The sequence below is a fragment of the Danio rerio genome, chromosome 10 (genome assembly GCF_049306965.1).
Source record: "Danio rerio strain Tuebingen ecotype United States chromosome 10, GRCz12tu, whole genome shotgun sequence".
In the NCBI taxonomy this organism is placed as follows: domain Eukaryota; kingdom Metazoa; phylum Chordata; class Actinopteri; order Cypriniformes; family Danionidae; genus Danio; species Danio rerio.
In genome coordinates this window covers 48,900,472-48,925,634 of record NC_133185.1, presented here as the reverse complement: position 1 = coordinate 48,925,634, position 25,163 = coordinate 48,900,472, and the positions used below count along the sequence as shown (strand labels likewise).

The 25,163-nt window shown below is 36.6% G+C and overlaps 1 protein-coding gene across 14 annotated transcripts in view; it reads left to right on the top strand.

Moving 5' to 3' along the window:
• The window catches only part of mef2ca (myocyte enhancer factor 2ca), a 128,712-nt gene that overhangs the window by 11,316 nt on the left and 92,233 nt on the right, over positions 1-25,163 (top strand). For 4 of the 14 annotated variants that reach the window (XM_005169232.5, XM_009305681.4, XM_005169229.5 and 1 more), the window contains exons 1-2: positions 6,087-6,288; positions 11,951-12,068. The gene's annotated coding sequence lies outside the window, so the exon portion shown is untranslated. Of the gene's footprint in view, positions 1-6,052; positions 6,289-11,436; positions 11,605-11,950; positions 12,069-17,618; positions 17,854-25,163 lie in introns of those variants that run through there. The other 10 variants (XM_073913509.1, XM_073913505.1, XM_005169228.5 and 7 more) reach the window with 4 other exon arrangements.

Here is a 25,163-nt window from a genome sequence, read left to right as displayed (position 1 = left end):
TATAACTAAGGGCGTGTGTGGTGAGGTTAGTGTCGCAAACGCCGCCCTAGACGCGGATATAACTGAGAGCCCGGGTGGTGAGGGTAGTGTCGAGGACGCCGCCCTCTCTATTCTGCCGCCCTAGACGCGGATATAACTAAGGGCGTGTGTGGTGAGGTTAGTGTCGCAAACGCCGCCCTAGACGCGGATATAACTGAGGGCGCGGGTGACGAGGGTAGAGTCGTGGATGCTGCCTTCTCTATTCTGCCGCTCTACACGCGGATATAACTGAGGGCGCGGGTGGTAAGGGGTAGTGTCGCAGACGCCGCCCTAGACGTGGATATAACTGAGGGCGCGGGTGGTGAGGGTAGTGTCGCAGACGCCACCCTCTCTATTCTGCCGCCCTAGACGCGGATAGAACTAAGGGCGCCGGTGGTGAAGGTAGTGTCGCGGATGCCGCCCTACACGCGGATATAACTGAGGCTGCAAGAGGTGATGGTAGTGTCGGGGACGCCACCTTCTCGATTCTATGGACGCACCGGCCCTGTATCTCACACACTATAGTCGTTATAGTAGGCAGAAACTAAGCTTTTTTTGCAATGGATGATCAGCCACAAATATTTAAAAATTGCCAACTGGGAGACCACCAATAATCTGTAATGCATGATTATGGCCTAGTCCCAATTCTACCCGTTAAGCCCTTAAGGGGTTACCCCTACCCCTCGTTTTGCGCATTCCCGCCAAGAGGTAGGGGTGTCCCTATTCTCTTTAGCTTGAAGGTGTAGGGCTAGGAGGAAGGGGTGAATAGCCCTTCGAACAAAGATTTTTTAGGACCACACTTGAACCCAAGAGGCAAGAAAATTTCCCAGAATGCACCAGCCACGGCTGCACCCGGAAGTAAGGAGATCCACAGATTAGTACTTTTTGTCATTATTTACTTTTTTTTGTAATTTTTTTTGTCATTATAAATCACAGAATCAATAAATGTGATTATAATAGAAGTCAGTGTAGCAAAAACAGACACTAACGTAACCAAAGTGTAGAACATTTGCCCAAAGTGTATTGTTCAATTTTGTTAAAAATTTCAAAGCATTTCCCTAAAATCTGTGTCAAAAAAAGATTTGTCAGCAAAAATCATTCCATTTGCTGAAACACAGAGAAACCTGTGTCAATATTAAGACTCAAAATCAGCCCAGAGTGGATGAAAGCCTCCCCAACAGCACACAAGGGTTAATGTTCTACTGAAACAAAAAAGTCACATCTTGGATGACCTGTGGGTGCGTAAATGAACAGGGAATTAAATTTTTGATTGAACTACCCCTTTAAGTGTTTTTTAATGCAGTCAGAGACTGTATAGAGTGAGTGCAGGCTGGTTTTGCACTGGCACCGCTGGCAGACTGTAATGACAGGGCAGAAACGCCACAGAGATCTTGTGGGAACAGAACGTCCGGCACACCCAGACCCGCTCCGCCATCCTCACACATCTACAGCAAAGCAGATCCCAGCACCAACCTTTTACTTTACTGGGTTTGAGTCCAGTCGGCTGAAAGCATGGAACGATAACTGGTTTCAACGTTTACCGCGGTTTGCAAAAGTCAAGGTTTTAAAACCGCTGAAATGTTCTATTATACCATTTCTATGGGATACAGCTGAATTCAAAATTATTAGCCCTCCTTTTGAAATTAGTAAAAGTACTAAAAATTCAGTAAATCCAGTGAGTCATTTTTCAGTGTGCATACAGCTGCATATCTGGCCATTTTCTCACAAACATTGCAAGTCTAAGATATGTAGTCTCAGCTTGCAAATCGCAGTCTGCATCCAGATACTATTGGGATTTTCTCACAAATGTATCCAGACAGACTTTCTCATAAATGGAAGCAGGCGTATTGTGCATTCAGGCAGATTTTCTCACAAATGCATCCAGGCAGATTTTCTCACAAATGCATTCAGGCAGATTTTCTCACAAATGCATTCAGGCAGATTTACTCACAAATGCAATCAGGGAGATTTTCTCACAAATGCATTCAAGGAGATTTTCTCACAAATGCATTCAGGCAGATTTTCTCACAAATGCATTCAGGCAGATTTTCTCACAAATGCATCCAGGGAGATTTTCTCACAAATGCATTCAGGCAGATTTACTCACAAATGCATTCAAGGAGATTTTCTCACAAATGCATTCAGGCTATTTCCACTGTCCGTGGTGATTGATATAATGGCAGTAAACGGTGACTGGTTAATCACATTAAAAACAAACGCATTTACAAAAGAGTCCAAATCAAAAGTCATGGTTCCTGATGACACACTGAGGTTTAAATGCATAGCCTGGTCATTTGTGTGAACGAAGTCCAAATATAGTCTGGTCACATTAATAAATAAAGCACAAGGATGCGCCAATAATATTGTACATAATGTTTAATTTCTTACACAGAGTATTTATTTTCCATAATGTTTTTCTTATGATGAAAGTCTTATTTTTGCTGTAATAAAAGCAGTTTTAAATCTTTCAATAAGAATTTTAGGTTTAATATTTTTAGCCTCCTTAAGAAATCATTATGTTTGATTGTTTACAGAACAAACCACTGTTATCAACATTATAACCTAGTTAAGCCTTTAAATGTCACGTTTAGTTGAATACTAGTATCTGAACAAATATCTGGTCAAATGTTATGTGCTGTCATCATTCATTCATTCATTCATTTGCTTTTCGGATTAGTCCCTTTATTAATCCGGGGTCGCCACAGCAGAATGAACCGCCAACTTATCCAGCACATTTTTATGCAGCGGATGCCCTTCCAGCCGCATCCATCTCTGGGAAATGCTGTCATCATAGGAAAGACAAAATAAATTAGTTATTAGAAATGAGTTATTAAAACTATTTTGATTAAAAAAGAAAAATCTTCTCTCCCTTAAGCAACACTTGAGAAATATTCTTAAAAGAATGACAATGGTACCTGCATGTTTGTTTCAATGCTGTGTCTGCATTGATAGAAATGATTCTCAGGCAATTCAGGAGATCAGCTCCTACATCTGTTTTTTTTGTGTGTGTGAAGATGGTCAATTCCCGTAATCTCAGGTGAGTTTAGTGCGTCTGTAATTTCCCTGAAGTTCCAGAAATGCTGGTATGTGTTCACTCGTCCATGTCGGGATGGTCAAAGCGTGGGCAAATGTTTGTTATGTTTGGTTTGTGCTGGAGGTTTTGGTGTCTTTCTGGGACTGTGGACATGCATAGCAGAACTCGACCCACCCGTAACCACACACTGACCAGCAGAGTCCTCTTTTCTCTTTCCCAGATGATGGCACTGCACAGAACGCAGACTTCACTTTCAGACTACTGTGACATGCATAAATAACAGCGCAGGACAAAGCACACAAACTCAAATTTCACCTTAAAATAAAATAAAATAAAATATATACACTTACTGGCCACTTTATTAGGTACACCTGTAATGCAAGTTTCTAATCAGCCAATCACATGGCAGCAACTCAGTGCATTTAGCCATGTAGGCATGTAGGCATGTAGTCAAGACGATCTGCTGCAATTCAAACTGAGCATCAGAATGGGGAAGAAAGGGGATTTAAGTGACTTTGAACGTGGCATGGTTGTTGGTGTCAGACGGGCTGATCTGAGTATTTCAGAAACTGCTGATCTACTGGGATTTTCACGCACAACCATCTCTAGGGTTTACAGAGAATGCTCCAACAAAGAGGAAATATCCAGTGAGCGGCAGTTTTGTGGGTGCAAATGCCTTGTTGATGCCAGAGGTCAGAGGAGAATGGCCAGACTGGTTCCAGCTGATAGAAACTCAAATAAGCACTCATTACAACCGAGCTCTGCAGAAGAGCATCTCTGAACACACAACACGTCCAACCTTGAGGCGGATGGGCTACAGCAGCAGAAGAGCACACCGGGTGCCGCTCCTGTCAGCTAAGAACAGGAAACTGAGGCTACAATTCACACAGACTCACCAAAACTGGACAATAGAAGATTGGAGAAACGTTGCTGCTCTGATGAGTCTCCATTTCTGCTGACACAATCGGATGGTTACGGTAGAATTTGGCACCAACACTATGAAAGCATGGATTCATCCTGCCTTGCATCAGCGGTTCAGGCTGGTGGTGGTGGTGGTGTAATGGTGTGGGGGAGATTTTCTTGGCACACTTTGGGCTCATTAGTACCAACTGAGCATCAACGCCACAGCCTACCTGAGTATTGCTGCTGACCATGTCCATTCCTTTATGAGCACAGTGTCTCCATCTTCTTATGGCTACTTCCAGCAGGATAACACACCCTGTCATAAAGCTCAATCATCTCAGACTGGTTTCTTGAACATGACAATGAGTTCACTGTACTCAAATGGCCTCCACAGTCAGCAGAGCTCAATCCAATAGAGCAGCTTTGGGATGTGGTGGACAGGAGATTGGCATCATGGATGTGCAGCTGACAAATCTGCAGCAACTGTGTGATGCTTTCATGTCAATATGGAGCAAAATTTCTGAGGAATATTTCCAGTAGCTTGTTGAATCTCTGCCACAAATGATTAAGACAGTTCTGAAGGCAAAAGGGGTCCAACCTGGTACTAGTAAGGTGTACCTAATAAAGTGGCCGGTAAGTGTACAATTTCTTAAAAATATACTACTATATACACTCTTAAAGCTTGGTTGTTTTAACCCAATGTTGGGTTTTCCCATATTTGACCCAGCTAAAGTAATTTTCATTTCTGTACTGCAAAGAAAATCTAAAAACAAATAAATTCATAAATTTTTCTTTGGCTTTAAAAAAATAAAATTTGTAAATTAATTATATTATTCATTCATTCATTCCTTTATCAGGGTTAGCCACAGCGGAATGAACCGCCAACTATTCCAGCATATGTTTTGCACAGCGGATGCCTTCCAGCTGCAACCCAGTACTGGGAAACATCCATACACACTCATTTACACACACACACACACACACTCATACACATATGTGCATAAGCTTTCAGGGATACCGGAGCGCCCGGAGGAAATCCACGTTAACATTGGGAGAACATGCAAACTCCATACAGAAATGCCAACTGGCCCAGCCGGGACTTGAACCAACGACCTTCTTGCTGTGAGGCGACAGTGCTAACCACTGAGCCACCTGAAAATAGATTATATAAAAATAAATGTAATTCACAATAACAGCTACACCAGTATCATCTATGATCAATAGCACTGCAATGAGATTCACATATTCGGCCACCCGCTGTGGGTCTCATGAACAGCAGCCTCTCGTCTCCTCAAACACAAACTGAATTAAATTAATCTGCGTGAAAAGCTTCAATCTCTTCTTGACGTGTCAGTAATGGCGAACTCTTGTGCCAAGGCCAGCAGAGGCCTGCGTGACAGTGATACACGCGTCTAAATATACACCAGACGGACAGCAGCAGGTGAGAGAGGCCCTGCGCGAGTGTGTGTACATGTGTATGTGTGAGAGAGGGAGTAGTGGAGTGTGTGTGCGAGTATATCTTGTATTCCTAAATGTCCAAATGTCCCCACAAGTATAGTAATACCAGTAATATTTGACCTTGTGGGGACTTATTTTGTGGAACGGCTCATAAATCACACAGAATGAAGTATTTTGAGAATGTAAAAATGCAGATTGTGCCCTGTGAGGGTCGAGTTTAGAGGTAGAGTTGGGGAAGGGGGGTAAATTGTACAGTATGTGCCGGATATTTATCATTACGTCCATGAGAAGTCCCCATAAAGACACATAAAGCTGTACAAGTGTGTGTATGTGCAAGTCTCTGTGTGTTTGTGTCAATCTTGGTGTGTGTGTGTGTGCGTGCATGTCAGTCTAAGTGTGTAAATGTGTGTATACATCAGAATGTAATATGTGTAATGTGTGTATACATGTGAATGTATGTGTTAGTCTAAGTGTGTGTGTGCCTATGTGTGCGTCAGTCTTGTGTGTGTGTGTTTATGTATAAGTGTAAATGTGTGTTAGTGTGAGTGCTTGCATGTGTGTGTCTGCATGCGTGCATGTGTCAGTCTAAGTGTGCAAGTGTGAGTGCTTGCATATGTGTGTGTGTGTGTGTCCTTGTTGGGTGCGGTCAGGGCTTGAATGCCTTCTCCCCTTCACTGTGGATCCAGATCTGAACTAAACACAACCCAATTTTGGGTTTCTCTTCAAAGCCAGCTGGTCTGGCTTTATTTCTTTTCCTTTGGCCTTATTTTGGGGCTGATTCGCCATCTTTGAGTCTTGTTTGTATTTTCTGAAGCGAGCGGCCCGCAGCAGGTGCTGAAGGGTCCATCTTCCTGGAGAAGAGCGTTTTCGGACTGGTAAGTAAGCAGAAAACTGTCCAAACTGGTGTAAATGTGGTGTGTGTGTGGACGGCGGAGCGGAGGTCAATAAAGTGTGTGTGTCGCGCTGTTTCAACACGTCTGGTTTGAGGAATGCAGACCTGAGAATAGAAATAGAGAGATACAGATTTAGAGAGGTGGGCTTTTTTCGCTGCCTTCGAAAATAGATATGTTTGTGCAGAGATGAATGCGGGAGCAGCTCCACCGACTCTAATATTGAGGCAGGACTGATTTTAGGAGGGATTTCTATCAGTGAGAGCTTGAGGATGATTAGAAGTCACTTTATTTCTGACCCTCTGAATGTTTTGAACTGGAAGACGTGCATAAATAATCTTTGAAAATATATATTTTATTAATGGAATCACAGTTTGCAAACACTTGAAGTCCTTCAAAATAGACCAAATAAATATTTTGGGATTTTCTTTTAATTATAAAAAAAAAAAAAAAAAAAAAAACACCCTCCCACCTCCCAAAAAAAATTTTTTTTTTATTATTATTAATTTTTTTTTTACATTTTCGGGTCATATTGGACTTTATGGTTCTGTGTGGTGTACCTTTTGGCGTCACAAAAACGTATTATTAGATAATTTTGTATGTATATGTTTGCCTTCAGACATAAGAGTAAAAATAGAGGTGCGCTTTTTTTTCGCTGCCTTCGAAAATAGATGTGTTTGTGCAGAGATGAATGCGGGAGCAGCTCCACCGACTCTAATATTGAGACAGGACTGATTTTATGAGGGATTTCTGTCAGTGAGAGTTTTTGTAGTCACTTTATTTCTGACCCTCTGAATGTTTTGAACTGGAAAACGTGCATAAATAATCTTTGAAAATATATATTTTATTAATGGAATCACATTTTGAAAACACTTGAAGTCCTTCAAAATAGACCATATAAATATTTTGGGATTTTCTTTTAATTATTAAAAAAAAAAAAAAAAAAAAACCACCACCCCCCCCCCTCTCCCAAAAAAAAAAAATATTATTATTATATGTATTTTTTTACATTTTCGGGTCATACTGGACTTTATGGTTCTGTGTGGTGTACCTTTCGGCGACACAAAAACGTATTATTAGATAATTTTGTATGTATATGTTTGCGTTTTGACCTAAGAGTAAAAATAGAGGTGGGCTTTTTTTTCACTGTCTTTGGAAATAGATATGTTGTGGTCTGTGGACTGATTTAAATATGGACTGATTTTAGGAGGGATTTCTGTCAGTGAGAGTTTTTGGAAGTCACTTCATTTCTGAACCTCTGAATGTTTTGACCTGGAGGATCTGCATTAATAATCTTTCACAAAATGTTTTGGTGATTGAACTAAAATTTGCAAACACTTGAATTCTCTCAAAATAGACTAAAAGTATATATTTTTTGGGATTTTTTTTACAATTATTTTTTAAGAGATTTAACCCACCCCCCCCACCCCCGCCAAAACCAAAACAAAACACTTTTACATTTTTCAGGTCATTTTGGACCCTGTGTTATATCGTGTACTTTTGGCATCACAAAAACTTTATAAGTTTCATAAAGCTCTTAAAACTATTTTTGTTCTTTTACTCATATCTCAGACACTTTTATTTTAACTTTTATTGATAAGCGTACGGTAGAGAACAAAATGACTTGCCTTGTGAAGTTTTAATTAATTTTCAGATAATTCCCAAATAATGTTTAACAGAGCAAGAACATTCTTCACAGTATTTCCTATTATATTTTTCATCTGGATACGTTTATAGTTTATTTTACTTTATTTTTCATTTATTTAGTTAGTTGTAGGAGTTTTCATGTTCTCCCTGCGTTCGCGTGGGTTTCCTCCGGGTGCTCCGGTTTCCCCCACAGTCCAAACACATGCAGTACAGGTGAATTGGGTAGGCTAAATTGTCCGTAGTGAGTGAGTGTGTGTGTGTGTGGATGTTTCCCAGAGATGGGTTGCGGCTGGAAGGGCATCCGCTGTGTAAAAACTTGCTGGATAAGTTGGCGGTTCATTCCGCTGTGGCGACCCCAGATAAATGAAGGGACTAAGCCGACAAGAAAATGAATGAATGAATGATAGTTAGTTGTAATAATAATAATATTAATATTAATAATATGTTATATAAATAATATAACTGCTAATGTAAATCTTAATATTAATACTATATAATTTTTATTATGTACACATTTGCCTGCAGACCCGAGAATTGAGTATAAATAGAGAGATACAGATCTAGAGAGGTGGGCTTTTTTCGCTGTCTTTGGAAATAGATATGCGGGAGCAGCTCCACCGACTCTAATATTGAGGCAGGACTGATTTTAGGAGGGATTTCTGTCAGTGAGAGCTTGAGAATTTTTAAATGTCACAATTAAACCATTAATTAATTTAACTTAGTATGCAATAATAAAATTAATAATAATAATTAAACTTTTTTGTATTTTTTACAATTGAACCTAAATTTGCAAACACCTGAAGTCCCTCAAAATAGACCATATATATATATAATAAACATTTTTACATTTTTGGGTCATTTTGGACTCTATTTTAAATAATGTAATTTTTGGTGTCAAAATGTGTAATAAGCGTTTCGGAAATATTTTAAAACATATATTTTTGTGCTTAATTCAGACACTTTTGGTTGATAAATGTACAGTTTTCAAATATTTGTGAAGTGTTGTTTAACAGAGCAACAACATTTTTCACAGTATTTACTACAATTTTTTTCTCCTTGATAAAGTTTTAGTTCAGTTTATTTAGTTACAGTTTAGCTGTAATAAACAAGATGCATCAAAAAAAAAAACAACAACTCTAAGATAACTATTATTATTAAAATTATATAATTTTGTATGTGCATGTTTGCCTGAGAATTGAAATAGAGAGAGACACATTTAGAAAGGTTAGCTTTTGACCTGGGAGATGTGCATTAAAACAATCTTAAAATAATATAAATATTTAGTAATAATTTACTCAGTTTTTATAGAGTGCACTTTTTGGTGTCAAAACTTTAAATGTTTCTGAAAATAATATATATTTCTGTTCTTTTGTCCATATCTCAGACACTTTTGGGAATCCTTTCATTGCTAAACTTTTTTTTTTTTTTTAATGTAGAATTATGTTTATGCAAGTAAAACATATTCACAGTTCTCAGCATAAATGAGCACACCTCCTTTAGAAAATGAATACTTTTATCCATTTCTCATTGAATATAATTTTTGGTGCATTCAAACAATTTATTTACCATTAAAATCCATTAAAATAAGACCTTGGTCACCTAATCTGTTAAAAACATTCATTTAAAAAATAATTAGGCATTCAGTGATTATTATTTCTTATTTAACATTGATTAAATACAGTTTAAAAAACATGACATAAAAGTCAAGACAACAAATATTTTGTTGCTTTAACTTATTTTAAGGTGGCACGGTGGCTCAATGGTTAGCACTGTCACCTCACAGCAAGAAAGTCGCTGGTTTGAGTCCCAGCTGTGCCAGTTGGCGTTTCTGTGTGGAGTTTGCATGTTCTCCCCGTGTTGGCGTGGGTTTCCTCTGGGTGCTCCGGTTTCCCCCACAGTCCAAACACATGCGCTATAGGGGAATTCATGAACTGAATTGGCCATGTATGTGTGTAGGGCAGTGGTGCAGTAGGTAGTGCTGTTGCCTCACAGCAAGAAGGTCGCTGGTTCAAACCTTGGCTCAGTTGGCGTTTCTGTGTGGAGTTTGCATGTTCTCCCTGTGTTCGCGTGGGTTTCCTCCAGGTGCTCTGGTTTCCCCCTCAGTCCAAAAACATGCTGCACAGGTGAATTGGGTGGGCTAAATTGTCCGTAGTGTATGTGTGTACGTTTTCCAGAGAAACATCTGCTGCGTAAAAACGTGCTGGATAAGTTGGCGGTTCATTCCCCTGTGGCGACCCCGGATTAATAAAGGGACTAAGCCAACAAGAAAATGAATGAATGTGTGTGTGTGTGTGTGTGTGTGAATGAGTTTGAGAGTGTATGGGTGTTTCCCAGAACTGGGTTGAAGCTTGAAGGGCATCCGCTATGTAAAACATTTGCTGGATTAGTTGGCGGTTCATTCCACTGTGGCAACCTCTGAATAGAGACTAACCTGAAGAATATTCATTATTCATTCTCAATATTCATTCACACCCTGCTAAAAAATCCAGCTTTACCAGCCTAGGCTGGATGGCTGGTTTTAGCTGGTTGACCAGCCTGGTTTTAGAGGGGTTTTGGCCACTTCCAGGCTGGTTTCCAGCCATTTCCAGCCTGATCTTACCTGGCCAAGCTGGAAAATGACCAGCTAAATCCAGCTAAAACCAGCTTGACTAGCCTGGTTTAAGCTGGACATAGCTGGTTTTGGCTGAGCTCCCAGCCTGCTAGGCTGGTCAAGCTGGTTTTAGCTGGTCACCTTCCAGCCTGACCAGCTAAGACCAGGCTGGAAATGGCTGGAAACCAGCCTGGAAGTGGCCAAAACCCCTCTAAAACCAGCCTGGTTGACCAGCTAAAACCAGCCAACCAGCCTAGGCTGGTTTAAGCTGGATTTTTCAGCAGGGCACTCATTCACTATGGACAATTTAGCTTACTTTAGCTTAGGAAACTGGAGCCCCCTGAGGAAACCCACGGGAACGCAGGGAGAACATGCAAACTCCACACAGCAATGCCAACCCTGCTGAAAAATAGGCTGCTTTTAGCTGGTTGACCAACCTGGTTTTAGAGGGGTTTTGGTCATTTCCAGGCTGTTTTCCAGCCATTTCCAGCCTGGTCTGAGCTGGTCTGGCTGGAAAATGACCAGCTAAAACCAGTTTGACCAGCCTGGTTTAAGCTGCATATAAGTGGTTTTGGCTGGGCTGGTCAAGTGACCCAGCCGAGGCCTCAAACCACCATGTTGCCTTCTAAGTGTCAATAATTCTTATAAAATTATCAATAGTGTCAAATAATTTAATGTAATGTATTTGTTCTTTTTACTCATATTTTGGGCCTGAAATTTGTTGATAAACATTAAAAACAAACCACTGCATCCAGAAACACTTTACTTATTTAATTGACTTTATTTTATTTTAAGCGAAAAAAAAAATATATATATATATATATATTATTAGTTGTTTTTGGATGAGGTTCACCTGCGTTTAATCTTCTATCAAGCATATGTGCACGGAAACGATCGAGTGAAAAACAAAACCGTTATAAAATCTCCAAAATGGCCGCCAAAACATAACTGGAGATGAAGCGGACAGCTACTGCTCAACTTCAGATGGAGGATTAGAGTTAGCAGAGTTAAATGAAAGAGTCCGACGGTCAACTTTACTGTCCTGACAGGAAAAATGGGAAGAGGTGAAAGGTTTTTGGTTTCTGTGGTTAATAAAACAACCACTGCTTTTGCTGGAATAGAGGCTGGACAGTTCCCGCTCTTTCGTAATGCTCTCAAGATCAACCAAAGTTTAATTTAAAAAATGAACAGAGTTAGCCTCTAAATGAACACACACACACACACACACTGACCGGCAGTTCTGTGACTGACAGGCTGTTCATGAACACACAGGTGTAATTCTCACCGCAGCCGCTAGTGCGCGCTCACGAGTCTCCAAACTTCACTCATCGTCACTGTGCGGACTTGATTTTCTTCAGACAAATACAACTCTAATCCGTATAATTATTAATAAATATTTCGTTTTTCTAGGTGCCAAACGAAGGACCAGAAAGCCTCAAGACCCATTTGATGGAGACACAAAAGCAGTGAAGAATATACAGAGGGAAAAGACAGAAAAGTTGAACTGAAGGTTATGAGCAAGTGATTGGTAAGGATGATAATAATATGCTATCTGTCTATGCGCATATTTACATGGCTTTTATTATAGGTAATAACTGGGACGGACAATTTTTAAACTTTATTTAAATCTAATAATAGCAATAAAAAATATTGAATATAACAAACAATGTTTTTGCAATACAATAAAATGCGTATATTAATAATTATAATCATTTGTATAATGTAGAATTGCACACGCGTTTGATTTAATAAACGTTTGTGCAATATTACTCCAAATACATCACTAAGTTTCCTCTCAAATAATGTAAGCTGGGTTAAAAAAAGTAATGAAATATAACAAATAAAAATAGTAAGCTGCTACTACAATAAAAAGTGACTCAAGGTTGTAATATATCCTATTATTTTTTAATCAAACACAGCTGAACAGTTGCTTTTTGTTACTCTTGAGCGCAACAATCAGTTTATATGCTCTGACGCTACAGAAAAGCTCTGCTGATTGGTTCCTGCTTGCATAATTACTGTACGCTTCAGCCCCGCCCACCTCATATAGAGCTTTATAAAGGAATAGTCAGAGACTTGAGTTTTAGGTATTGTTTAATCATCCAATTTTACATTCATTTAAATTTGTACATTTATAAAGAGAAAAATAAGAAGAATAGCCAGACCTTACGAAGAGAAAGAGATTTATATTGATATCTTCTTAATTTTTCAAGATAAACCTAAAAAAATTAATAATAAAATTAATTAAAATATAAAAAAAAACAACAACAATATTTTCACATTAATTTAAATTTGCACATGGATAAAACATTCACTTTAAAAATGCTGGGTTATTTTAACCCAATTCTGGGGGTAAAAGGGACTAATTTAACAACCCCTGGGTTCATTTTTAAGCTTAAACTAATAGGAGCATTAAGTTGTGTTGAGGATACTATGTGCGTCAGATCTGCCCACTTTACAACGAGCGAGAGAGAGGCTTATTATTATTAATACTCTTTAAAGACTTAATAAAAACGAAAAAAATCCATACGTTTTTAACACTAACAATAATATTGTACATTTATTTAAATTTGCACATGCATAAAATAAAAAAATAAATAAATAAGGATACTGCACGCGTTCAGGCTGATTTATATTTCTGCGTCAATCGCAATTGTATGTTCCTGCGAGTGATCGCATAGCCCTCGCCGATGCTGACGCGCATCTCTAAAAGAATGTAGCTACACATCGCAACCACGTGTAGAGTAAGCTCTGTGATTGGTCGGCTTGGTAGCCAGGGCCGGCGCGTCCATAGAGGCGACCTAGGTGGCCGCCTAGGATGGCAGTATAGAGAGGGCGGCTTTCGCGACACCTCCCTTACCACCTGCGTCCTCAGTTATGTCCGCGCATAGGCGACAAAATAGAGAGGGCGGCGTCAGCGACACTTCCCTCAGCACCCGCGTGTCCTCAGTTATATCCACGCATGGGGGGAAGAATAGAGAGGGCGGCATCCACGACACCTCCCTTACCACCCGTATCTTCAGTTATGTCCGCGACACCTCCCTCACCACCCGCGTCCTCAGTTATATTCGCGCATAGGCGACAGAATAGAGAGGGCGGCGTTCGTGACACCTCCCTCAGCACCCATGCATCCTCAGTTATATCCGCGCATAGGGCGGCAGAATAGAGAGGGCGGCGTCCGTGACACCTCCCTCAGCACCCGTGCATCCTCAGTTATATCCGTGCATAGGGCGGCAGAATAAAGGTCCGTGACACCACGACATTGAGGGCGGCGTGATAGTCCTCTGGCTAGAGCGGCACTTCTGCTTGCTCCGGCCCTGTTGGTTGCGCTGATGAGTGTGGGTGGGTCCGAGAGCCTCGCAAACCCATTAGAGCGAGTGTCGGGTCACATAAAGGAGCTCCAGGTGGAAACATTTGTTTTGTCTTTACCTCATGATTTAAATCTCTTCATGTCCACCGCTTCCCGCCTTAAAATGATTAAGTTTCACTTGTACATTAAGGAAGCGTTCAGAAAAAACAAAACACCAGTGAGGAAACTCAACACAGAGGAACATAAACACCTCACTGCCAACTAGTGTTTCAGAAGAGTTATTGCAGAGCAACACAAACAGCGCGCAGAATTATAAATGCACAACAACGCACAAGGTATGCTCCGTGGGTCACGCCGATCACTCGGCGCAGATTTATAAACCAGGCTTTAGACCCACCTACTTCACAAAGAGAGACTTTAATTTTATCAAACTAATTTTATTTATTAATTAAACAAATTTTATCAAATAAAAACGTAAAAGTCTTAAATTTATAAACAAGACAATAAAATTAATTACTACAATAAAACAATAAAAATATTACTATGCGCGTCAGACCCGCCCACTTTACAAAGAGAGAGAGAGGATGGGAGAGAGAGAGAGAGAGAGAGAGGGGTATATTTTTATGTCTTTAATTATTTGATCAAAACGAAAAAATGCTTAAGTTTTTAAAAAGAACACTAACAATAATATTTTACATAAATTTTAATTGCCACGTGCATAAAATAAAAATAAATAAAATGTATACTGCACGCATCAGACTTTACAAAGAGAGAGAGAGAGAGAGATTTGAATTTTACAACACTCAGAGTCCCTAGCTCACTTATTTTGACAATGCAGTTACTATAACCTGCTAGGGCTTGAGTGTCTACATCCGTTTACAGCACATTTTAGCTCTTTAAGTGGCTGTTTAAAATACTTTGAATGTTTTATATATTTTGTTACAGACATACAGTGTCATCCTGCAACTGTTTTGCAGTATATGAAATGTCCCAAACACTATTTTAACTGTCCAAAATAGGAAAAAAGTACTCTCTAATAGTCAAAGCAAGGTATAAAAAAATTCTGTGTTAAATATGCATTACAAAACATTCAGGAGAAAGTGTTTTATAGAAATTGGGACCACGAGTCCACATAGGTGGACATCATTTTTCTCTAAAAGTACATCATATCAAAAGATGATGCTTTTATTCTAATTAAGTTCCAATAAGCCCAAATAGCAAAGAGAAATAAAAAAATGCATGTAAAAAACACCTTGGGCCATGAGAGGATAATTTGCTTTGGAAAGTTTTTTCTCCTTTTGTATTTGAGAATGTTGATAAAGACTTTTCCTTACTATGGGAAAATGTTTTGTTTGGTTTTGTTATTATAAAATAGAAGCTTTACATAAAAAGAAATTATAATTTCTTAATCTTCTAATCAACAAAATTATTACACACAAATGTGATTAAATGTCAAACCAATAAGCTTATTTTAATATTTTACTTACTGAAATGCAGTATTACTTGGAAACTATTTCTAACTCTTTTACCAAAAAGGCTTTAAAAACAACTGAAATATGGAAATGATATAATCTTTTTTCTTTAATGTGTGATGCATGTACCCCTTACGTTTGTTTTTTCTTTTGTTTTTTTGTTGTTGTATTTTTTTTTCAAAATGTGTTTTTCATTTTCTTTATAATGTACTCTGATTGTATATTCTCACTTATTGCATAATAATAATAACACAAAAAAACCCTGCACGAAACACTTGAAAAGAAAAAAGAAAAAAAGGACTTGAAGTTTATCAAATAAAACAAATTTTATTTATTAATTAAATTAATATTCTCAAATAAAAACGTAAAAGTCATAAGTTTATAAATAAGACAATACAGATTTTACATATAGGCCTCTTTAAATTTGCACATGCATAAAATAATAAACATAAATAAGTATACTGCATGTGTTAGACCCGCCCACTTTACAGAGACTTTACTTTGATCTCTTCTTTAATTATCGAATAAAAATGCAAAAGTCATAAGTTTATAAACAAGACAATAATCATTTTACATGTATTTAAATTTGCATATGCATAAAAAGTGTACTGCATGAGTCAGACCCGCCCACTTTACAAAGATGGAGAGACTTGACTTTTATCTATTATTTCATTCTCAAATAACAACGTAAAAGTGATAAGTTTTTAAGCAAGACAATAATAATTTTACATTCATTCAAATTTACTCGTGCATAACATAAAAATAAAGAAATAAGGATACTCTACGTGTCAGACCCGCCCTCTTTAGAGAGAGAGAGAAAGACTTTGCTTTTATCATTAATTATCCAATAAAACGTAAAAGTTATAAGTTTTAAACAAGACAATAAATATTTTACATATATTTAAATATATATGCACATGCACAAAATAAAAATAAATAAATACTGTACACGTCAGACCCGCCCACATTACAAAGAGAGAAAAAGGCTTTGATTTTATCAAATAAAACAAATTTTATTTATGAATTAAACAAATTTTATCCAATGAAAATGTTAAAGTCATAAGTTTATAAACAAGACAATAATAACTCTATATTCATTTAAATTTGCATATGCATAAAAAGTATACTGTACAAGTTAGACCGGCCCACTTTACAAAGAGAAACACTTTAATCTCTTCTTTAATTGTCAAATAAAATGCAAAAGTCATAAGTTTATAAACAAGACTATAAATATTTTACATATTTAAATTTGCACATGCATAAAATAAAAAATGAATAAATACTGTACGCGTCAGACCCGCCCACTTTACAAAGAGAGAGAAAGACTTTAATTTTATCAAGAAAAACTAATTTTATTTATTCATTCATTCATTCATTCATTCATTCATTCATTTTCTTTTTGGCTTAGTCCCTTTATTAATCCGGGGTCGCCACAGCGGAATGAACCGCCAACTTATCCAGCAAGTTTTTATGCAGCGGATGCCCTTCCAGCTGCAACCCATCTCTGGGAAACATCCACACACACATTCACACACACACTCATACACTACGGACAATTTAGCCTACCCAATTCTCCTGTAACACATGTCTTTGGACTGTGGGGGAAACCGGAGCACCCGGAGGAAACCCGCGCAAAGGCAGGGAGAACATGCAAACTCCACACAGAAACACCAACTGAGCCGAGGTTCGAACCAGCACTACCTACTGCGCCACTGCCTCGCCAATTTTATTCATTAATTAAACAAATTTTATCAAATAAAAACGTTAAAGTTATAAGTTTATAAACAAGACAATAATAATTCTATATTCATTTAAATTTGCATATGCATAAAATGTATACTGTACAAGTCAGACCGGCCCACTTTACAAGTGGACCGAGGGAGAGGCTTTAATCTTTACTTTAATTATCAAATAAAAATGCAAAAGTCATAGGTTCATAAACAAGACAATAATAATTTTACATTCATTTAAATTTGCATATGCAAAAAAAAAAATAAATAAATAAATAGGGATACTATATGCGTCAGACCCGCCCACTTTAGAGAAAGACTTTTATCTACTTTTATCGCTTCTTTAATTATCAAATACATAAAAGTCAGGTTTATAAACAAGACTAATAATCATTTTACATATATTTAAATTAGCACATGCATAAAAAGTATAATGTACGCGTCAGTCCCGCCCACTTTACAAAGAGAGAGAGAGAGAGGATGGGAGAGAGAGCGAGTGAGCGCGTGCGTGTGTGTGTGTTTCTGTTTCTGCTGTGTGACGAGCAGAGCCGCGCGTGAGGATCAGTAAACTCGAGCAGAGCTCAAACTGGGCGCATCTCCCCGCAGAAAACTCTGGAAATCCGCGCCGCTTTTCCTGTTATTAAGAATAAACGCGTTTTTTCACTTCAGCGTCAAAGCCAATGAGAAACGCGGAGTTTCGCGATCTGACGCCCGCGTGACGCGTCTGGATTTGAAGCGCGCGTCAGGAGTTTTGGACATTTAACACTCTTTCTGGATCTCACACACTCATGCACTACACAGGTAACACTTATTTCTGTTCTTCATGCTTTTCTGATTGCTGAATAACACAACAGTGTACTTACTTATGATGTCGAGATGGAGAAAATGGAGTAAATAATGTAAAAGTAGCCTATACGCGTACTGTATTTCTAATGAAGTATTGATATTATAAACTAAAATTTTACAGTTTAACAACAAGTAGAAAAAAACTAGTAGATTATAAAGGTATCTAAGTAATAATATAGTATATTATTAAAGTAATAATATGATTAGTTTATTATTCATGTGCAATTAGATGCTTTAAGATAAATAATAAAGGTAATACTACTGAAGTACAGACAGCATAAACAATAATAGGACAGAATAACATGAAGTAGACTACACTAGTGCAATATAAAGTACTTTAAATAATAAAATAGTATATACTGGTGTATAATAGAAACGTTTTATAGGTAACACGAGTGATGTAAAGTTTTAGTAGTCTATAATAAATATAGTACTTAAGCATGAAGACTATACTAAAGTAGCATAGAATAAATTATACTAAAGTAGCATAGTATATAATGAAGAAGTAAAATTTAGTCAGGTATATATACTGTATATATAACCCAGTGTATAACACAATACTACACTATTTAAAGAAAAATCTTGGGTCAAATATGGACAAAGTCAACACTGGGTTAATATTTACAATTAAATTTTAATTATATTTTGTAATCCTACTTCTAGGTTTTGTCGATTTTTGTCCCGGCATTGGATTTAAACAACCCAGCATTTTTTTTTGAGCGCAATATTATATTAAAGTATAGTTTAATAGTAAATAAAAGTACTGGAGTAAAACAGAAACATTTCATCAGCAACGCAAGTGCATGAGTAAAGTTGGTTCAGTAATGTGTTAAGAAAAATACTTAAAATGTACAGTAGTATATACTTAAATAGTAGAACATACAATAGATAATAATACTATAACGTGTGTGCATGTGTGAATTAAACTTTAACAAGCACAAACATAGTGTAGTAAATAATAATAGTGGAGTAAATAATCTAGAAGTAGCCTATACACTTACTGTATTTCTAGTTAAGTATCGGTGTTATAAACAATGTGACAGTTTAACATTAATTAGAGTAAACTATTGGATTATAAAGGGATCTGAGTAATAATATAGTATATTATTATAGTAATACTATGATTAGTTTATTATTCATGTGAATTGCAATGAAACACTTTTAAGATAAATAATACAAGTATACTACTAAAGTATAGATAGTATAAACTGCAATTGGACAGGTTAACATGAAGTAGACTACACTAGTGCAATATAAAGTACTTTAAATAATAAAATAGTATATATTAGTGTAAAATAAAAATGTTTTATAAGTGACACAATTGAAGTAAAGTTTCAGTAGTGTATAATAAATATAGTACTTAAGCATGTAGACCAGTATATACTAAAGTAGCATATATATATATATATATATATATATATATAATAAAGACATATAATTAAGTTGTGTATATATAACCCAGTGTATAACACAATACTTCACTATTTAAAGAAAAATCTCGGGTCAAATATGGACAAAGTCAACATTTACAATTAAATTTTAGTTATATTTTGTAATCCTACTTCTAAGTTTTGTCGATTTTTGACCCGGCAGTCGACTAAAACAACCCAGCATTTTTTTTTAGAGCACAATATTATATTAAAGTATAGTTTAAAACATAATATAATAGTAAATAAAAGTATATACTGGAGTAAAATAGAATTGTTTTATCAGTAACACGAGTGAACGAGTGAAGTAGGTTCAGTAATGTGTTAAGAAAAGGTGTACTTAAACAGTTCAGTAGTAGAACATACAATAGATAATAATAGTAATAGTGCGTGTGTGTGTGTGTGAATTGCACTTTAACAAGCACTAAAATATTGTAGTAAATAATAGTAGTGGAGTAAATAATCTAGAAGTAGCCTATACACTTACTGTATTTCTAATGAAGTATTGATGTTATAAACTACGTGACAGTTTAACAATAAGTAGAGTAAACTATTGGACTATAAAAGGATCTGAGTAATAATATGGTATATTATTATAGTGCTAATATGATTAGTTTATTATTCATGTGCAATTAGACGCTTTAAGATAAATAATAAAGGTAATACTACTGAAGTATAGACAGCATAAACAATAATAGGACAGATTAACATGAAGTAGACTACACTAGTGGAATATAAAGTACTTTAAATAATAAAATGGAATATACTGGCGTATAATAGAAACGTTTTATAAGAGACACAATTGAAGTAAAGTTTCAGTAGTGTATAATAAATATAGTACTTAAGCATGAAGACTAGTATATACTAAAGTAGCACAGAATAAAATATACTTTAGTAGTATATATATATATATATATATATATATATATATATATATATATATATATATATATATATATATATATATATATATATATATATATAACACAATTTATTTTCATTAATATGTTTTAAACTATACTATAACATTATATCACACTATTTAATAAAATATTGGGTCAAATATGGACAAAGTCAACATTTTGTTAATACTTACAATCCAATTTTAATTTGGTTTTGTAATCCTAGTATAGTTTAAAACATAATATAATAGTAAATAAAAGCTTATACTGGAGTAAAATAGAAACGTTTTATCAGTAACACGAGTGAACGAGTGAAGTAGGTTTAGATATTATAAACTACAATGTGACAGTTTAACAATAAGTAGAGTAAACTAGTGGACTGTAAAGTAATCTGAGTGATAATATAGTATATTATTATAGTAATACTATGATTAGTTTATTTTGCATGTGAATTGCAATTAAACACTTTTAAGATAAATAATACAAGTATACTACTAAAGTAGACAGCATAGGCTACAATAGGAAAGTTTAAAATAAAGTAGACTACACTAGTGGAATATAAAGTACTTTGAATAATAAAATAGTATATACTGGTGTATAATGGAAACGTTTTATAAGTAACGCAAGTGAAGTAAAGTTTCAGTAGTGTGTAATAAAAATAGCACTCAAGCAATAGACTAGTATAAACTAAAGTAGTCTAGAATATAATGTAATGTGTATTTATATTGCGCATTTACCATGCATGGTCATACACCCAAAGCGCTTTACAATATACAAAAATGTGCGAATATATTATACTAAAGTAGTATATATATATATATATATATATATATATATATATATATATATATATATATATATATATATATATATATATATATATATATATATATAAAACCCAGTTGCTTTATTGTTTTTTAAACAATACTATAACACAATATTACATTTATAAAAAAATTGTTGGGTAAAATATGGACAAAGTCAACGTTGGGTTAATATTTACAATTAAATTTGAATTATATTTTGCAATCCCACTTCTAAGTTTGTCGATTTGTGACCCTCATGGGATTAAAACAATCCAGCCTTTTTTTTAGAGTGTAATATTATATATAATATTATATATATTATATTAATTATATTATTATTACACATATATATATATATATATATATATATATATATATATATATATATATATTATATTTACATATAGTTTAAAACATAATTTAATAGCATGGCACAGTACAGGTTTGTAATAATTGGCTGTACTATTTTTATTTAATTTTTTTATGTGCAGTTGTTATGCATTTTAAATGTAATTCATGTGTTTTCTGGAGTGCCCGAGGGAACGCTAAATAAGTAACTTTTCCAAAATGGTGTAATTATGTGAATAGCATCTCTATTTATACCCGCTGTGGTAATTGGAGAAGTGTAAACAAGTTATTTTATATGGCAGCGTTCACAGAGACGAGTGACTGTACAGTTCACCTGGAGTCTGCAGGACAGCAGAGCTCCTACACTAAAAAAATAAAAATAAATAAATTAATAATAATAATAATGACCATATAGTGCAAAATTTATTAATAATGTTTTTGGTTTGAGCATTCCGACAAGAGTTTTCTATGCATTGAGACTCAAACACTGTTTTATTACCTTCAGGAATGTTCAAACTTGCATTAGATACTGGGAATAATGTAAATTTAACTGCTTTAAGTTATGGCAGCGACAGCCGATGTGTTTTCATCCATACAAACTGTGCAAAGAGTCACTTCCAGATGTTAATTAGGAAATATTGTAGACTCAAAATAAATACATATTTTGAGGGTTGTTTTATCTTAATAAGTAATCAAATATAAATAAACCCAACATAAAAAAAATTAAGCCCGATGTGAAGCAGATCACTGTTGTATAAGACTGAAGGGTTTATTCCGTGAAAACAACCATCCTGGATGTAATTTATACTGTTTATTAAACAGATACTTGTTACAAAACATACAAATTAGACACAAGACTTTGTTCTGAGCCGTAATAGTAATATCTTTAATTAAACACAAAGCTGACAGAAACTAAAACTGCTGATGGAGTAGACACTAACCTGTGCATTATTCAGACACTAGATGGAGACAAACAGTCAAAAACACAACAGAAACTAAAACAGCTGATGGAGTATACACTAACCTGCACATTATTCAGACACTAGATGGAGACAAACAGTCAACATTACAAAGGGCTCTATTTTGACGGTCCATGCGCAGAGCGCAAACCGCAGGGCGCAAACGCTTTCAAGGTGTTTCAGAACGCATTTTTGCTAATTTAAGGACGGAAAAATCTGCTTTGCGCCGTAGCGCATGGTCTAAAAGGGTTGAGTTAATTTTCTTATTGAGGTATAGGTGTGTTTTGAGAATAAACCAATCAGAGTCTCATCTCCCATTACCTTTAAGAGCCAGCTGCGTCGCGCCATAAGCGCATTGCTATTACCATGACGTGAAGTAAGTTCACTTTCGCTTTTGCTCTCGTGGATAGACATCAATTAGCCTATAAATAATTAATTTCGTTTGTTAAGCGCAAAGATTTGTTTCAAAACTATTTCTAAATTCAGTTCTAATTTCTAGCAAACGAATAAATGAACAATAATAATGAAGTGTGCTCAAAAACCCAAATACACCTGCTGTGCCCCATATGGTCTAAAACCTGACGGGTGGACAAATCTAAGCTTGTTTTTAATAAGACAAATATAAATATGGATATAATAAATAATAATAATAACATTATACAAAAGCAAATTGAATGAACTGAAAAAGCCTCCCGAGATGAAGAAAGTATGAAAGCAGGGGTTTTTAAATTCATGTAGGCTAGAAATTAATGTTTTGTAATATTTTAATAATTTATATTTATATCCTATATATATCCTTATTATATATATCCTTAATATATTATATCTTTTTCATATGTAAAGATATTTGCGTATTGCTCTACATCTTGTGTGTAGTGTGTAAGCCAGGCGCACTTTGAGCCAGACAATAGACCGACTTTGTTCTGGTCTAAAGAACAGACTATTTACAGTTTCTCAAAATAGCAACGCGACAAAACACGCCTGCTTTTTTACACCAGAACGCCTATGGGCGCACATTTGAGCGCAAATGCATTTGCTATTTAAACAGTGTGGCGCAACACCTCAAAATGACCCTTGCACCAAGCTGAAAGTAACAAATAGCAATTGCGTTGCGCCTTGCGCTACATTGCGCCCTGCGTATGATAGGGCCCAAAGCTGACGGAAACTGAAACAGCTGATGGAGTATACACTAACTTGCACGTTATTCAGACACGATGGTGCCAAACAGTCAAAACCACAAAGTTGACGAAAACTGAAACAGCTAATGGAGTATACACTAACCTGCACAATATTCAGATGCAAGATGATAACGTTGAAGGTGAAGATGAGCCACCATGCCGCTCTTAATATTTATTTAATTTACTAATAGAAAACACCTCATGTGGATTTTTACATCTTTGAATCTGCGTCTCATTTCAGAGGCCGATACTGTCTTCGTATTTTCAGCTGCGTCCACATTACATAGAGAGCCTTCATGACTGAAATGAAATACACTATTGTAATATAATTGGCCGAACTGGCAGTGGGCTGGTTATAGGGATCAAACGAAAGACAGATATTCCAACACGTAACGCACATTTTCAAAGCCGAACATCTGCCATTGTTTCTCAGATAAGCAAGGATGTTCACTTAGCATGATTCTTACATATCTGCAAACACAGCATCCGCTTTAGAAGAGTCATAAGCTTACATGTGTAACGGAGGCCAGCTAGTGAAGTGCTGTGCAGGTAAACCTCACTCCTCTGACCAATAAAGGTGCTCTAGCGACAGACGCCAGAGGTCATGGTCTTTAGCTTCCTTGGTAGAGCAACCGATTCCCATGTGGAAGGTCACCGGTTTGATACCAGCTCGGAGCGGGTTGGGTGGTGTAGGACTGGCAGGGTTTCATTGGTGCCGTGACCCGGATGAGAGTGAGGTTAGGGGGGGTGTGAGAGTAACAGAGGCCAGCTAGTAAGTGCTGTTCAGGTAAAACCTCACTCCTCTGACCTCTAAAGGTGCTCTAGCGACAGATGCTGGAGGTCATGGTCTTTAGCCTCCTTGTTAGAGCAACCGTCTCCCATGCGGAAGGTCGCCGGTTCAATACCAGCTCGGAGCGGGTTGGGTGGCGTAGGACCGGCAGGGTTACACACGCAGCACATTTGCAGAATCATCAGCAGGACTTTAAGGCAGCTGTAATTGTGGGATTATCAGCATGTATGGGGACGCGAGCGGTCAGTACACTATATTATATGATGCTGTAGGTGATCATGCTGGGTGGTCTGTGCCGCTCGGACCTCCATGATGCTTGCTTTGGTTTTCTTTATTAGCCACTGAGTGAAATGCAGAAAAACCCCAGAAGTGTGTGACCATCATCATTCTGGAAAAAAAAAAGACAGCTGTGCTGATTATACCTCCCTAATGGAGACATTTGAGGGGGAAAAAAGTCATTAGCCAGACATTAAGCCATTTTTTTAAACACAGTCACTATTTTAAGAAGCTTTTTTTATATAATTATGTACCAATCCTATTTTTCTTTATATATAAATATGAAAAGGTGGCTTAGTGGTTCACACTATCGCCTCACAGCAAGAAGGTCGCTGGTTCAAGTCCCGACAGGGCCATTTCTGTGTGAAGTTTGCATGTTCTCCCCATGTTGGTGGGGATTTCCTCCGGGTGCTCCGGTTTTCCCCCACAGTCCAAACACATGCGCTACAGGGGAATTGATGAGCTAAATTGGCCGTAGTGTATGAGTGTGTGTGTGAATGAGTGTGTAAGCGTGTTTTCCAGTACTGGGTTGCAGCTGGAAGAACATCCCCAGCGTAAAACATACAATAGTTGGTGGGT